This window comes from Bos indicus x Bos taurus, chromosome 12 (assembly GCF_003369695.1).
Source record: "Bos indicus x Bos taurus breed Angus x Brahman F1 hybrid chromosome 12, Bos_hybrid_MaternalHap_v2.0, whole genome shotgun sequence".
NCBI lineage: Eukaryota > Metazoa > Chordata > Mammalia > Artiodactyla > Bovidae > Bos > Bos indicus x Bos taurus.
Window position 1 is genome coordinate 11,921,036 of NC_040087.1, and position 15,007 is coordinate 11,936,042.

Genomic DNA, 15,007 nt, shown 5'->3' on the forward strand with positions numbered 1-15,007 from the left:
AGTGTTCTTTTAATAAGGTGCCCCTGATGGCCTCTGAATTCCTAGAACAGGACACCCTGAAAGAGAGAAGACTGATAAAGGATCTTTACTTAGGTTGGCACAGTGCCATTTGGATTTGCTCTTGACATGGCACTTTTCAAAATAGAATAACCCATATTTGGGGAATACACTAATATTAGACTTTGGTGTGTTTATCTTATTAGGGCCATAGGCCAGGCCACAGTCTTGTGGGTGGCAGAAGGGTTTCCTATGAGTGCCATGGACCTTCCCACCGTCACTCCTGCGGGAGGGAGGTACGCCCTGGGGTAGCACCTGAGGATGTGGAAATGAAGCCTCAAGTATTCTCTCTTGGGGTTGGTGGTCAGTTTAGCTAGAACAGGAGGCAAAGCGAGGCCGAGACATGTTCAGATGATTTGTGGTGGTGATCTGGAGGTGCTGAGTTTTGTGGCAGACACAAGAATGTGGGCTTCTCAGAGAATCCTTCAAGAAAAACTCGTTGCCCAGCTGTGAGGAGCAGGGTCAGGGATGGCCTCCAGCTGTTAACTCTTTTAGGTCCAGCTTCACAAACATACGCTCTGCTCTGGGGCTCCTGGAAACTTCCTCAGATCTGTGTCTTGTCTGATAGCTCATGTACCCAATCCCAGGGCCCCCCTTTGCTTCCCTCAGGTCTTATTCCCTACTAAACTGTCTGCACACACCACCCCACACTCCCATTTGCTTCCACAAGAGCCTAACAGACAGGAGATCTCCTTTAAAAGTCACAGACTGGTGTTCACCATGTTGCGGGCTCAGGGTGGAAGGAAGCCGTCCACCTCTCGGGAGGGTAGAAGGAGAGCCTCCAGGCAGCACGCTGATGCTTGTGGCAGAAGAGTGACAGCCTGACAAAGAGGAATCGGGACCAGAGAAGCTATTTCTGAGCTCACCTAGGAGGCCCTCGGAGCCCCTCAGAATCAGCTAGGGATGCCCCGAGGACCCTGGCTCCCGGTAACACGTCCAGGGGCTACTTACGCCATCAGTGGTAGGTTGTAGTCCACTGAATCTGTACCACGAGAGCCCAAAAGACAGATAGATTTTGTTGTCCCCATTTTACAGATGGAAAAACTGAGTGACCATTCTAGGAGTTAATTCTAGAATGTTTTTTTCTAGAAAGTTAATTCTAGGAGTTGACTAGGTTTTCTTTTCTGTATTCCACAACAGCCCCAGGCTCACCACCTTTTCAAGGCACTGCAGCTATTGGGTCACTGTGAGTGAGTGGAAGTTGCTCAGTCGTGTTCAACTCTTTGTGACCGCATGGACTCTACAGTCCATGGAATTCTCCAGGCCGGAATAATGGAGTGGGTAGCCTTTCCCTTCTCCAGGGGATCTTCCCAACCAAGGGATCGAACCCAGGTCTCCCTTAATGCAGGGGGATTTTTTACAGCTGAGCTACCACTGTTTCCTATTAAATAACCAAGTCTGTTGTAGAAAGGCATTTCATGGGCCTGGAATAATTCCGTGCTTTAGGTCTGGGAGTCAGACCTCCAAAGAGCAGCGTGGCGGTACTTTTTCACCATGAGAGGCCTTTTAGTGTTACCAGGAAGCAAATTTGTTTGTTTAAACAAAACTACACTGTTTTAGAGGGAACATGAGAGTCTGCATTAGTCAAAAAAAAAAAAAGTATACATTTTCCCGTAGCTTTCATTTCTGACTCTCATCCATTGTATGACAGGGCTTTTTGCTGAAAAATGTCCATGAGCAAGTATTTTCTAATATCTTAATTATTCAGAAGAAATTTAAGGTTAAAATCAAGAAATTTTAAGGTTAAAATTTTCTAAACTTTCTGTGTGTGCTCCTCCTGCCGTGTGGGCTTCCCTCTTGGAATCAGTATTTCCTTCAACAAATATTTCCTTACATATAGATAATCCTTTATCTTTTTCCCTCTGATGAATTTGTTCCCAGTGCTTTTGACGCATTTTGAATTGCTTTTGCATCACAACGCTTACTTTTCTCGGTAACTTCTTTGTCTTACCCATCCCTATTTTTGTTACTGTTGTTGCAGCTTAACATTTATGGTGAATCTCCTTTGGTTAAGCCCTGAAAATGGTCTGTACTCCTGGAGCTCATGCTCTGTTTTTGGTTTTTATTTTATTGTTTCTGGTGTTTTTTTGTTTTAATGATTTTTTTTGTGAGTTTTTTTTTCTTGGCCATGCTTGTAGGATCTTCGTTCCCCAACCAGGGATGAACCCATGCCCCCAGGAGTGAAAGCGCAGAGTCCCTAACTACTGGGCCACCAAGGAATTCCTGTTTATTAAAAGAATTTATTTATATATTTATGCCTTCGTTCATTCACTGTTGGCTGTGCCGGGTCTTTGTCGCTGCACTCGGGCTTCCTCCTGCTGCGGAGCACGGGCGTCTCGTGGTGGTGCCTCCTCCTGCTGCGGAGCGCACGCTCCAGTCCCACAGGCTTCGGGAGTTGCAGCACCTTGGCTCAGTAGTCGTTGCTCTCAGGCTTCAGAGCACAGGCTCAGTACTTGTGGTGCAGGGGCTTAGTGGTCCCGAGCCATGTGGAATCTTCAAGGACCAGGGATCAAACCCAGATCACGCCTCTCAACTGGCAGGCAGATTCTTAACCACCGGACCACAAGGCAAGTCCAGAATTCCTGTTTTTTAAAAAGTATCTTCTTTGCTTTCCTAGGTCCCTCTGGGATTTTTACTTTTCCTGCCCCTGCATCTTACACAAAAAATGAAAATAAATTTAAAAGATTTGATTCTGTTTTGACCAGTCAACCCTTCCCATAAGAGAAATCTAGTAAAAATTATTAATCCTTCATCTGGTACACATTCTCAGCTGCCTTGGGCAATTTCTGAGTGGTTATTGCTAAACCTGCTTTACAGCAGTTAAAATAATTATCCTTGTATTTCTTTTTCATGCTCAATTTTCTCCTGGACTTTATTTCTGAGCTTTGTAACTTTTCCAAGGAAAATGAACAATGATTTTACTGAACTTTCTTGTGCTTCAAGCTCTTTATACTAAGCTCTGTGTCTAAAGGAATTTTTTCTTTTATTCTCAGTACCACGGGCCAGGAAATATTTTAACCACTGGTTTCTAGAACTTTATTCTCTGGCCATTATGCTCTATGAACAATCTAGCAATTTTCTTCTACCTGTCATGACCACAGAGGGAAAGTAGAGTAATATTAATCTATGAAAATATTTAGATCTGACCTCTACAACTGAGAGGAAAAAAATGAACTTAAATGGGCAAGAATCGTGTTTGTTTTTGTCCAAGTTATTTATTAACACATGACAGGAACTACCATCAGTTCAGTTCAGTTCAGTCGCTCAGTCATGTCCGACTCTTTGTGACCCCATGAATCGCAGCACGCCAGGCCTCCCTGTCCATCACCAACTCCCAGAGTTCACTCAGATTCATGTCCATCGAGTCACTGATGCCATCCAGCCATCTCATCCTCTGTCGTCCCCTTCTCCTCCTGCCCCCAATCCCTCCCAGCATCAGAGTCTTTTCCAAGGAGTCAACTCTTCGCATGAGGTGGCCAAAGTACTGGAGTTTCAGCTTTAGCATCATTCCTTCCAAAGAAATCCCAGGGCTGATCTCCTTCAGATGAACTGGTTGGATCTCCTTGCAGTCCAAGGGATTCTCAAGAGTCTTCTCCAACACCACAGTTCAAAAGCATCAATTCTTTGGCGCTCAGCCTTCTTCATAGTCCAACTCTCACATCCATACATGACCACAGGAAAAAACATAGCCTTGACTAGATGGACCTTTGTTGGCAAAGTAATGTCTCTGCTTTTGAATATGCTATCTAGGTTGGTCATAACTTTCCTTCCAAGGAGTAAGTGTCTTTTAATTTCATGGCTGCAGTCACCATCTGCAGTGATTTTAGAGCCCCCCAAAATAAAATCTGACACTGTTTCCACTGTTTCCCCATCTATTTCCCATGAAGTGATGGGACCAGATGCCGTGATCTTCGTTTTCTGAATGTCGAGCTTTAAGCCAACTTTTTCACTCTCCACTTTCACTTTCATCAAGAGGCTCTTTAGTTCCTTTTCACTTTCTGCCATAAGGGTGGTGTCATCTGCATATCTGGGGTTATTGATATTTCTCCCGGCAATCTTGATTCCAGCTTGTGCTTCATCCAGCCTGGCATTTCACATGATGTACTCTGCACAGAAGTTAAATAAGCAGCGCGACAATATACAGCCTTGACGTCCTCCTTTTCCTATTTGGAACCAGTCTGTTGTTCCATGTCCAGTTCTAACTGTTGCTTTCTGACCTGCATACAGATTTCTCAAGAGGCAGGTCAAGAACTACCATACTATGAAATAATTCTCTGTTAATTATAAAACATTGCTTTTCCAGGATGCTAAAACCTCTAAACTTTTAAAGTTTTTAACTGTATTTCTAGAATCATTTTTACGAATGACTTTTTTTTTCTAATGGCTGCTTTTTAATATAACTTTTTATAAATATAAAGTTTTCAAAATTCTCACACATCTTAAGTGAAAAAAGGAACTTTCATGTTAACTAATATAATCTTTTATAATTTGAAAATGCTTACCTCAATAGAATCACAGAATTTACACTGGAAGAAAAACCAAGAGATTATCTAGTGTAACTTTCCATAGAATGCTGAATTCTCTCCAACCACGTTGTTGAGATGCGCTCATTCAGGTTTTGCATGAATGCTTCCACTGTAAAGAGCTCCCGTGAAAGCTCATTTTAGGTAAATACCTCTCAGATTAAAGAAGTCATTTGATTTGGATCTCAGTCTGCTCTATTCCTTCCATCTTTGGTACCAGTTTTCCCTTTTGGAATAATGCATATCAGGTCTGCTTTTCATTCTACATGGTAGCTCTTTATATATTTAAAAATTGAGACCAACATCGCCTTCTCATTCCCTTTTCCAGGTTAAATGCTGACATCTTCTTCAGTTGTACTTGGTGTTCAATTCTTTCTCCCCCTTACCTAATTCTTGAATGATACTCTTGTAAGTGATATGCAAAGTTATACTCAATACTTTTTCTATTTAAAAAAATTTATTTTTACTAAGATATAACTGACATACATTAGTTTCCCTTGTAGCTCAGTTGGTAAAGAATCCGCCTGCATTATGGGAGACCTGGGTTCGATCCCTGGGTTGGGAAGATCCCCTGGAGAAGGAAATGGCAACTCACTCCAGTATCCTTGCCTGGAAAATCTCATGGACAGAGGAGTCTGGTGGGCTGCAATCCATGGGGTCGCAAAGAGTCGGCACGACTGAGCGACTAATATTTACACTTATTTAGTTTCAGGTGTACATTATGATTCAGTTTATCTATATGCTGCACACTGATCACCACAATCTGTCTAATTAGCGTCCATCACCACACGTAGTTACGAATTGTTTTCTTATGATAATCACTTTTGTAATCTACTTTCTTAACAACTTTCGAATATTCTGTACAGTATTATTAACTATAGATGCCATGTTGGGCTTTACGCCCCCACGACTCACTTACTTCATAATGGAAAGTTTGTACCTTTGACCACCTTCACACATTTTGCCCACCCACCTTCCCTCCCTCTGCTGCTGCTAAGTCGCTTCAGTCGTGTCCGACTCTGTGCAACCCCATAGTCGTCAGCCCACCAGGCTCCCCCATCCCTGGGATTCTCCAGAGAAGAGCACTGGAGTGGGTTGCCATCTCCTTCCCCAATGCATGAAAGGGAAAAGTGAAAGTGAAGTCGCTCAGTCGTGTCCGACTCTTCGAGACCCCATGGACTGCAGCCTTCCAGGCTCCTCCATCCATGGGGTTTTCCAGGCAAGAGTACTGGAGTGGGGTGCCATTGTCTTCTCCGTCCCTCCCTCTAGCAACCAACAGCTTGTTCTCTGTATCTAGGAGTCCAGTTTTGTTTTGTTTTCAGCTTCCACATGTAAGTGAGAACATATGATATTTGTCTTTCTCTGTCTGACATTTCTCTTAGCCTCATGTCCTCAAGATCCGTTAATGTTATCTGTACAAAATTTCATTCTTTTTATGGTAGAATAATATTCCGTCATGTGTGTATGTATATACATATAAATATATAGATATATACTTTTTCATTATTCATCTCAGTGTATACTTGGGTTGTCTCAGGGTCTTAACTCTTATAAATAATACTGCAATGGACATGGGGCTGTATGTATCTTTTCAAGTCAGTGTTTTTGTTTCCTTCAGATAAATACCCAGAAGTGGAATTGCTGGATCATATCATAGCTCTATTTTTAGTTCTTTGAGGAGCTCCCATACTGTTTTCCATAGTGGCTGCACCAATTTACATTCCTACCAACAGTGCACAAGAGTTCCCTCTCTCCACATCCTGACCAACACTTCTTATTTCTTGTCCTTTTGATAATAGCCATTCTAAAAGGTATGAAGCGATATCTCATTGGTTTTATTTGCATTTTCCTGGTGGTTAATGATGTTGAGCACCTTTTCATACACCTGTAGGCAATCTGTATATCTTCTTTGGAAAAATGTCTATTCAGATCCTCTACTCATTTTTAAAACAGTTTTTGCTGTTGAGTTTTATGAATTCTTTATGTGTTTTGGATATTGATCTCTTATCAAATATATGATTTTCGAATATTTTCTCTCATTCTGCACATTGCTTCTTCATTTTGTTGATGGTTTCTTTTGCTTTTATATGCAATTCTTGTTTTAAAGGATATCTTCCACAAAGTGAAAAGACAACCCACAGAAAAGGAGAATATGTTTGCAAATTGTATATCTGACATGAGACTTGTTCCCAGAACATAGGAAGAATCTTTAGAACTTAATGATAAAAACCAAATGAATAATCCAATTTAAAAATAGGCAAAGGAGTTGAATGGGCTTCCCTAGTAGCTCAGACGGTAAAGCATCTGCCTCCAATGCAGGAGACCCAGGTTTGATCCCTGGGTTGGGAAATCCCCTGGGGAAGGAAATGGCAACCCACCCCAGTATCCTTGTCTGGAAAATTCCCTGGACAGAGGAGCCTGGCAGGCTACAGGCCATGGAGTCACAAAGAGTCAGACACGAGTGAGTGACTAACACACACACACACAAAGGAATTGAATAGACATTTCTCCAGAGAAGACGTGTTAAAGTACAGTAAAGATATTCACTAATATGAATAATTAGTCATTAGGGAAATGTTAATCAAAATCAGAAGGAGATACCGCTTCACACATGAATGGCTATAATAAAAAAGATAGCCGTTAACAAGTTGCAGCAAAGATATGATACAATTAAAACTTTCTTGCATTGCTGATAGAGATGTAAAATGGTACAACCACTATGGAAAACAGTTTGGCTGTGCCTCAAAAGTTAGACAGGCCACCCTGAGCTGCTCCCAGGAGAGTGTGGAGAGAAGTGTGGTTCTTCTCATTCTTTTTATTTAGCAAGTCAAGTTCATCGTCCAAAACCTGGGATCATATGTGAGTTCTAGAGATAGAAGTCAGCTAAAAGAAAAAGAAAGCTTGTCTTTAGTGAACCAGAAGCAAGTCAAAAAGCCAGGTTTCATTTTTATTTTGAGGGGGGGAATAAAAAAATACTAAATTAGTTTCCATTTCCCAGGCCACCTGCAATGCAGGAGACCCCAGTTTGATTCCTGAGTTGGGAAGATCCCCTGGAGAAGGGATAGACTATCCACTCCAGTATTCTTGGGCTTCCCTTGTGGCCCAGCTGGTAAAGAGTCGGCCTGCTATGCGGGAGACTGGGTTTGATCCCTGGGTTGGGAAAATCCACTGGAGAAGGGAAAGGCTACCCACTCCAGTATTCTGGCCTGGAGAATTCCATGAAGTTTCAAAGAGCTGGACATGACTGGGTGACTTTCACTTCCCATTCTAAGTTCTCCATATTAGCCCCAGTTTTGCTCCTGTAGCAGAAAAACACTATAGGTGTTTTCAGAGAAATTAAAATCAAACAGTGGAACCTACACTCCTGGCCAGGCTGCTGTCTTAGTAGAGTTGGGAAACAATGTCAAATGTATAAGCATATGTGTCAAAGAACAGAAACCAAGGCCGGAAGCCTCATGATGACTGAGTTCCTTTCTTTTTTCCCTCCTTCACTTCCTTCCTTCCACAAGGTGGTTAACATTGCCCAGCATACAACAGGGCTTCCCAGGTGGCTCAGTGGTAAAGCATCTGCCGGCCAACACAGGAGATGCAGAAGACAGCTTCGATCCCTAGGTGGCAAAGATTCCCTGAAGAAGAATATGGCAACCCACTCCAGTATTCTTGCCTGGGAAACCCCATGGACATAGGAACCTGGTAGTCCATGGGCCTGCAAAAGAGGCGGACATGACTTAGCAACTAAACAGCAAAGTACAATGGCACCATCAATTCAATGGACATGAGTCTGAGCAAACTTCGGGAGACAGTGGAGTACAGGGAAGCCTGTTGGGCTTCAGTCCACGGGGCTGCAAAAGAGTTGGACACGACTTTTCAACTGAACAGAACAGGAACACACAAGACCAGAAGAAATGCCCTCCTTGCTTAGGAGTGAATCTCTGATTATCCTGACTCACAGCCCAATCCTCAACCATCCTCTACTTTCCATTTCCTTCTCCAAAAGCCTCTTAAAAAGTCTGCTCGCACATCTGCAGTGAGAATAAAGCTGTGTATTTTCAACTCTCCCTGTTCATCTGGGGTGAGACTGAACCCGAGAGCCTTGTGTGCTCACACCTAGCACACGAGTCTGGACAGGGCCTCCTGTTCACTACCACTGCCTCCACGAGTGGACCTTGGGGGGCAGGATCGGGCAGTATTCCCATTTTACAGATAAGTGCCTTCACACGGCTAGCCTCTTCACGTATCACTGCCTTTTAGTGGCAAAGCGGCTTGTGTAACTCAATGAAGCCACAAGCCGTGTGGTGCAGGGCCACCCAAGACAGATAGGTCATAGTGGAGAGTTCTGGCAAAACGCGATCCACTGGAGGAAGGAATGGCAAACCACCTCAGTATAATTGCCAAGAGAACCCCATGAACAGAAGCCTGGCGCAGTCCACGGGGTCACGCAGAGTCGGACACGGCTTGGCGATAGAACAGCAGCAGCAACATAGCTGTTGGTGAAAAAGCCTGTTTTCAACTCCAGTGTGTGTTTCTGCACAGCCTTGGCTTGACATTAGCATGCTGTTTCAGCTCTTCTGTGTTATAACGCTTTGAAATTTGGAAGACTGAACCAATATCTTTTGTTGTGGTTGAAATATGCATAACCTAAAATTTACCATTTTATTCATTGTTAAGTGCACAATTCAGTGTCATTAATTATACTCACAGTGTTATGCAAACATCATTACTATCCAGTTGCAGAACGTTTTCATCTTCCCAAACAGGAAGTCTGTACCCATTAAACAATAACTTTTCATTCCCTGTCTCCCTAGCCCCTGGTAACCCCTGTTCTACTTTCTGTCTCTGTGGATTTGCCGCTTCTATGTACCTTGTACAAGTGGAATCATACAGTATTTCTCCTTCTGTTGGACCCATACAATTTTGGGAGTGAAAGAGTAAATGATTCCAGCCAAGTGAAGACCTTTGAAATATGTCTGGGCATTCCCACCGTGTGGTCAGTGTTTAGCTTTCCCGATTCTCACTAGCCACATGATCCTTACACTCGTGTGTATTTCAGTGGCCTTTGTGATCAGGATACCTGTTCAAATCTCCCTGCAGCCCTCCAAGTTCTGGCTTCTCACACTCTGTTCAAGTGGCACCGTATTCTGTACGCCCGACACAGATAAGGAAGGAACAACCACATAGTACTTCATTTTTCACAAAGTGCTTTATGAGACGTGCCTTTTATTTTCCTCACGACACCCATATGAGGTAGATGGTCTAGAATTCAAGACAGGATGTGACTTACCTACAATGTGATGGCTAACAAGTGCAAAGCCACGAATCTAGTCTGTGGGCTTCTCTCAGTCTCTCCTCGCCCTTCTCCCAAATTCTGTCCCCTCTCTCTTTTTAAAAAATATTTGTTTGGCTGAGCTGGATCTTAGTTGTGGCATTCAGTGTCTTCATTTCTTCGCTTTGGCACATGGGACTTCTCTCTAGTTATGGCTCCTGGGCTTAGTTGGCCCTTGGCACGTGGGAGCTTCCTCCCCAACCAGAGATGGAATCCATGCTCTCTTTATTGGAAGGCAGATTCTTAATCACTGAACCACCAGGGAAGTCCCTGTCCACTCCCTCTTTTTAAAGAAGTTCAACCACTGAGTAGGACAGAGGAATATTCAGGGATGCCCCGTGCGTGCGTGTGTGTGTGTGTGTCTGTGTTTGTGGGTCTGTCTGTGTGTCTGTGTGTCTGTGTGTATACACGCTCACTGGGAAGGAGGCAGAAACAAAACCATTTCAGCGTTGCGCTCATTTAGTCTCCAAGTATGTATTATTGAGTTTCTCCACTTACGAATCTTTCACTGCCTATAGCTGTGCTATGATCTATAAGAAATACAGCACAGAGAATTATTCCAGCCACATGCACACTCTGTGCATCTTCGTCTGTTTTCCTGCCCTGTTGACTAGCTAGAGAACACAGACACTGTAAAGTTCAGTGTGTCTTCTTCCTAAGCCTGTGGCCACCACTAAGCAGCCGACTTCTTTTTTTTTCCAATTAATTAATTTATTTTAATTGGAGGCTAATTACTTTACAATATTGTAGTGGTTTTGCCATACATTGACATGAGTCAGCCACGGGTGTACATGTGTTCCCCATCCTGAACCCCCCTCCCACCTCCCTCCCCATCCCATTCCTCTGGGTCATCCCAGTGCACCAGCTCCGAGCACCCTGTCTCATGCATCGAACCTGGACTGGTCATCTGTTTCACATATGATAATATACATGTTTAAATGCTATTCTTTCAAATCATCCCACCCTCGCCTTCTCTCACAGAGTCCAAAAGTTTGTTCTTTATATCTGTATCTCTTTTGTTGTCTCGCATATACAGTCATTGTTACCATCTCTAAATTCCATATATATATATGTTAATATACTGTATTGGTGTTTTTCTTTCTGACTTACTTCACTCTGTATAATAGGTTCCAGTTTCATCCACCTCTGTAGAACTGATTCAAATATATTCTGTTTAATAGCTGGGTAATACTCCATTGTGTATATGTACCACAGCTTTCTTATCCATTCATCTGCTGATGGACATCTAGGTTGCTTCCATGTTCTGGCTATTATAAATAGTGCTAAGCAGCCAACTTCTACATTCTACTCTCTTTGGCCTTACCTGGTTTCCTCATAAAAGGCCAGAATCAAAGATGTGGCCTAAGATAACACACACAGCCCAAGCCTGCTTCTGCGAGGGAGACAGCATAGAGAAAGGAGACGGGATGATGGGTGTGTAATCCTGGCATTCCTCCAGCTAAGTGTTGTGGAGCTCGGCCCTGAGGAAGCCCTCCCCAAGGGGCTGAAAGTATGTGGCTTAAAACTTCTGCACCTGCCATAATGTAAATTGCCTTAAGCTTCATGGCCTGTGGGTCTAATAGATAGGATTATGTTATTAATGCTAGCATTAACCTTTGAGTGAATGGACTTTTGTCCCATCCAGCTCGCCCAGAGGAAGAGTCCCCCAGCACACGGGCTCAGTAGTTGCGACCCCCAGGCTCTAGAGAACAGGCTCAGTAGCTGTGGCCCACGGGCTTAGTTGTTCTTCAGCATGTGGGATCTTCCCGGATCAGGGATCAAAACTGTGTCTCCTGCAACGGCAGGCAGAGTCTTCACCACTGAGCCACCAGGGAAGCCCTCCAGACAATATCTTATATGTCCTCACAAACACATTTTCTGTCTTCACTGGGTACCACCACCAAAGCACATCTGGGCAATCACCTGCTTGCTGAAGCATCAATACCTCCCGAAGCAGCTGATAATGCATCAGAGCTTTTAAGGCATCGGAGCATCTCAGTGTTGTGTTCCAAAGCAGAGGAGAATGTCTCTGATGTGATATACCCTTAAAGAGGTGGGGAACCAAGCTTGTACTGTGCAGTTATTGTTCGGTGGCCAAGTTGTGTCCAGCTTTTTGCAACCCTGTGGACTAGGTGAGATCCCTCACCATCTCCCACAGTTCACCCAAATTCATGTCCATTGAATCAGTGATGCAACCCAACCATCTCATTCTCTGTCACCCTCTTCTCCTGCCCTCAATCTTTCCCAGCATCAGGGTCTTTTCCAATGAGTGGGCTCTTCGCATCAGGTGGCCAAAGTATTGGAGGTTACATGCAAGTAAGAATCTCCTTTAGATTTTCTTTTATGGACACCCTCCTCCTAATCACCTAATATAAGTCCAGTGAGTTCTGGGTCAGGAAATGAATTGAAACATCAGTGTTTGATATTTAAGGTTGATAACTGAATATCAGTGCTGCTTATAATACTCCCTGCTCCTCCAACAACCAAGGCTTTCTTACCGAGTCAGTCTTTTACAACATCTAGCATCTACTTTCTACAGAGGAACTACAGATGAGTTCCTCCCAAGAGACCATTCGGAGCTCAGGAGACTGTGCTTCCAGAAGGCTCGTCCCACTGTCTTGTCAGATCTGCTCAGCCTCACTTGACCTTCAGTTCACCTCTCTCCAGATGTATTATTGCCCCAGAGGTCCTTTCTCAGACAAGGAAGAATACTGGTTCCGTTACGACGGTGTCCCAGCTGCAGATGACATGCAGCCTGACTCACGGTAGCTTAAACAAGTGGGATTTCATTTGTGTCTCGAGACAAAACACTCAGGCCTGGCAGTCCAGGGCCTGGGCAGTGGCTCTAGGAGGCTCCCAGGAAGCCATGCTATCTCTCTGCCTTCTTGTCCTGCCATTCTTTGGGCACCAGCTTTTATTCTCAGTTTCCCTCACAAAATGGAGAAGGAAATGGCAACCCCCCTCAGTCTTCGTGCCTGGAAAATCCCATGGACAGAGGAGCCTGGTGGGCTATAGTCCATGGGGTCACAAAGAGTCAGACACGCCTGAGCTAACCAATAAAACACCCCCAGAACACCTTTGGTCGCTGTACTTCTCAGCCACAGGTCTGCAGTGTGTTCGGAGGAAGGGGGAAGAAGGCAGAGCTGCAGACTTGCCCTGAGCTCCCTTCCACCAGCGCTTCCTGCCTTTGCTGGCGTGTGTGTGTCTGCATGTGCATGTCTGTGCCTGTGGTGGTTAGGTGGGAGGGTGGGGGAGGTGGTTTAAACTTTCCATTTGGTCCAAAGTGAAAAAACAGCTTTCCCATCAGAAATAACAAGGACACCTACGGTGTGGGGTGGATAGACATGCTCCTGGCAGCAGCTGCTCCAGCAGACTGAGGTCTGTTCATGTCATGTCCCAGCCCCTACATGTGCCGCGCACTCCTGCCTCACCCGTCTTTGTGTAAATAATAACATGGGTCTGTCTCGTGACGCCTTTCGATCTGCTCAGGGTGGAACTCCTGGAAAGAGTTGAGTGGAGCCGCTTTTTCCTTGTTCCGGTATGCTCCTGGAGACCTCCAGACTTAAAAGATAGCCTTGCCAGTTATTGACAACCCTCTTCCTCTGAAGCGCGAGAATGACTTGAGGGGTAAAGTATTTCTGCTCAACTCCAGTCTGAAGTTACGAGGTCTGAGAAAGAACAAAGCACGCGTAATGGGACCCAATCTTGGAGGATTTCAAAAATGGTATTTTCTTATACAGTGTGTGTGCTTAGCCGCTCAGTCATATCCAACTCTTTGCGACCCCATGGGCTGCAGCCCACCAGGCTCCTCTGTCCATGGAACTCTCGAGGCAACAATACTGGAGTGGGTATATCAAAGGTTATGGTGTGTACTTAAAAGTTACATGATAAATAAGCTTGCTTAACTTTATTTATGCCACTGCTTCCCCTCTTTTTTGGATTAAAGAACCTTTTGAAACATAACAGCTATGAAGATGTTATGGAACCAGAGTTCTATGGAAGACTCTTTGAGAAATGCTAATTTATTCTATTTCTTGTGCTAAACTCTAGCTATAGTATCTAACCAAGCCTATCAGATTGAGTTAAGTGTGAGATGTAAACAATATAATGCTGTGTTAGCAGTTAGGTGAGCTTCTAAGTAATTCCTTTCACCTTTTCTCTTTTAAATTTATTTATATGAACCCTTTTCATTTTAATAAGAAGACTATAATGTAATTTTTATTCATATATAGTATAATTAAGAAAAACAATGCTTTAGTTTTAATACTCCACAAGGTGCGTTCAGTTGTGTCTGACTCTTTGTGACCCCACGGACTGTAGCCCACCAGGCTCCTCTGTTCTTGGGATTTTCTTGGCAAGAATACTAGAGTGGGTTGCCATGCCCTCCTCCAGGGGATCTTCCTGACTCAGAGATCAAACTCCTGTCTCCCGTATCTCTTGCATTGCAGACAGATTCTTTACCTCTGAGCCACTAGGGAAGCCCTCAATACATGGGAGAGCTTTTGAAATAAAGAACAGTTTGGTTTCTTAAAAAAAAAAAAAAGTAATACAAATGTGTACATATTTAAGGAAAGGAAATAATATAATGAAAAAAGTTAAATTTAGTAGTATATATTGAATAGACTATATTAAAGAAAGAATATTTTAAAAAGCATGTCATGACCAAATCAGAAGAAGAAAAAAAAAACTAGACTATGATATTGTGGCCACCAATGTGAACTGAGATCAGTAGTTTAGGCCTATAGCCAAGGGGGAAAAAAAAAAGAAAAAACGATTGACTTGTATTTGCTGATGGTTTTCCACAAATGTAAACAATTTTAAGGAGTCAAATAATTGAACAGAACCCAAGTTCAGATTATATGCTTCGTTAAAACTTGCGGTCAGTGAACAGAACATTCTCAAGCGCCTCAAGCCTAGACTAATGTTGTATCGTGTACACACATTCTCATGCAGAGTCATAGTGATGAAACACCCAATAGAGATAAGAGCCAAATATGGCTAGCCTCTCGATAACTCTGGACGAGTGCTGGAGACTCGGCCTCAAAAGCCGCAGCATGGCCCCGTGGGTGTTGACAGACTGGGCACAAAACAGGGATGCCTTCTG